The sequence below is a fragment of the Coregonus clupeaformis genome, chromosome 9, assembly GCF_020615455.1.
Source record: "Coregonus clupeaformis isolate EN_2021a chromosome 9, ASM2061545v1, whole genome shotgun sequence".
Classification (NCBI taxonomy): Eukaryota; Metazoa; Chordata; class Actinopteri; order Salmoniformes; family Salmonidae; genus Coregonus; species Coregonus clupeaformis.
This window is the reverse complement of record NC_059200.1, coordinates 47,501-50,000: the sequence shown is the minus strand read 5'-3', so window position 1 is coordinate 50,000 and position 2,500 is coordinate 47,501. Positions and strand designations below refer to the sequence as shown.

The window sequence follows — 2,500 nt, the reverse complement described above, 5'->3', positions numbered from 1 at the left end:
CCGGGTTAAGTTGTGCCAAGAGACCACGTTTTTTTGACAAGCTATGTTTTCAAAACTGTAAAGTTTACATTAATTCTGATTATTTCCAGGGATACACAAACTCCTGAAATATATGTAGATATCTTTGATAGAAAGAATACTATATTTCCCCTGACGGAGTGATGCTGAATATAAAAACTCTCAACTTACCCCACTCTCCCCTAAACAAATGTATGTGTACAGTTTGTGTGTGAAGATGAGAATGTATGCTACAAGTGCATGTAAGGTAACTGCATCCGAAATAAAGCAGGGTCCATCCATCCACAGATAATTCTGTCTGTTTGTGGTCTGTCTGTCTGTCAGCAGCAAACATATACAGCCGTAGTCCACAACTGGGTGACGTCTGTATTCACCGACTCATCTCTACTGGGTTCATACAGTACAGTACAGAATGGCTCAACAACTGGACTTCCACTGAAACAGAGTAAGCCACTGGGGTGGGAAATATTGCAGTGCTTTCCATGTTCTCTGGGTCCAGGAGGTATTTTATAATTAAGCATTAATGCCCGAGGAGGTGTGGTATATGGCCAATATACCATGGCTAAGGGCTGTTCTTAAACACGACGCAACGCAGAGTACCTGGACACAGCCCTTAGCCGTGGTATATTGGCCATATATCACAAACCCCTGCGGTGCCTTATTGCTATTATAAACTGGTTACCAATGTAATTAGACCAGTAAAAATACATGTTTTGTCATACCCATGGTATACGGTCTGATATACCATGGCTGTCAGCCAATCAGCATCCAGGGCTCGAACCACCCAGTTTATAATAGTGCTCTTACGTCAACCTCCTTGAAAATAGTCCATGTCTGAACACTCATTTTGATAACAACAAACAACATGACAGCTAAGCTTTACAGAGTTGATCCCACGTCTCAACAGTAAAGGAGTCAAGCATAACTATTTTGGGGTCACCTCCATACAATTAGGAATGGTCACCTATGACACTACAGTACATCACACTGCCCGGACAAGCCAAAGGTTCTGTAACATCCCTATCGATGTATAGGCTAATAACTATTGCAAATAGCAATCATCAACATCACAGAAGTATGAAAAGAGAGAGACTTACCGGAGTTTCTACATGCTTCAACGGCAGCTGAGGAGTGGCTGGCTGAAGGGAGAGAGAGATGGAGAGCAGGTGAATATATACCCTTCTTTGTTGATCCTTTATTTCTCCATGCAGGTTAATCTGATTCAATCACTTTTTCAAGACAGACGAGGTCCAGACCTGGTTGTGCTACTCACCCGTGAATTAAGCGAAGCAACTGACCTCTGTCACATGGGATAGTAGAAAGGAGACAGGGAAAAAGAACAAGAGAAAGAGAGGAAGGGAGATAGATAGAGAGAAGAAGAGAGACAAGAAAAGCAGCTGTGAAGGTTCTTTTATAGAACTCTCTCCTCCCTGAACGTTGTTAATGATCCACCTGAGACACACTGCCATTCCATTAACCCTGAGAGGAGAACATGAGGGCCTTGGGCCTGCACACACACAAACACACACTCGCTCGGTCACATGGGCACGCACACACACACACACACACACAGACATGCACACATGCACGCATGCACACATGCACGCACATACACATACACATACACGCACATACACACACACACACACACACACACACACACACTCACTGCTCACATGTACATCATTTGTTGCTGTGTGGGCATCAGTTTAAGTGTGTGTAGATGCATCAAGCATCAGTAAACAGTGTGTGTGTAGAAGCATCAGTAAACAGTGTGTGTGTGTGTGTGTGTGTGTGTGTGTGTGTGTGTGTGTGTGTGTGTGTATGTGTGTATGTGTGTATGTGTGTATGTGTGTATGTGTAGAAGCATCAGTGTGTGTAAGTCAATATTTAAACAGGGAGATAGATAGCAGTTAACTCTCCATCAGCCTAACATGCTCCTCATAGGAGTGGGCATCCGGACATGATGGTGAAAATATAAAAGCCCACTCCAAACCATTGAAATGAACAGGTTTATTGAGTGTTTACATTTGTATCATGTCTTATGGTGTCCCACTCTCATAGCTACAAAAGTATCTTTAGGGAAAGCATGCTACCGTGCTAAGAATGCATGGGAGGGAAAAAATGCAGAGGAACGCTCAAAATAAACATCAGTAGCACTGTTTTAAAGCCATGGGAGTCAAAACAGACACAGTCCACAGGGAATCAGCACAAATGTTTGGATGTGGACTGTTTGGATTAGAAGAAAATTCGGTCGTGACCAGGGGTTGGGGCCAATTCCTTTTCAAGTCAGTCAATTCAGAAAGTAAACAGAAAAATCCAGTTCTAATTCCAATTTCCCTCAATGCTTCTCTAGGAGACCAAAATGGAATTAGAATTTTTACATTTCAGTTTACTTCCTGAACTGAAATGGAATCGACCCCCTCACCATGGCACTCATAGTGGCTTAATGCAGAAACGGTTTGTCATGAAGTCAAAGCAC

General features: G+C 42.9%; 1 protein-coding gene across 11 annotated transcripts in view; it reads right to left on the bottom strand.

Annotated features, from left to right (window-relative positions):
• The window catches only part of tns1a (tensin 1a), an 85,840-nt gene that overhangs the window by 50,257 nt on the left and 33,083 nt on the right, over positions 1-2,500 (bottom strand). For 6 of the 11 annotated variants that reach the window (XM_041885126.2, XM_041885128.2, XM_041885127.2 and 3 more), the window contains exons 1-2: positions 1,292-1,566; positions 1,116-1,157 (exon numbers count right to left, since the gene is read on the bottom strand). The gene's annotated coding sequence lies outside the window, so the exon portion shown is untranslated. Of the gene's footprint in view, positions 1-1,115; positions 1,158-1,291; positions 1,567-2,500 lie in introns of those variants that run through there. The other 5 variants (XM_041885132.2, XM_041885134.2, XM_041885133.2 and 2 more) reach the window with 2 other exon arrangements.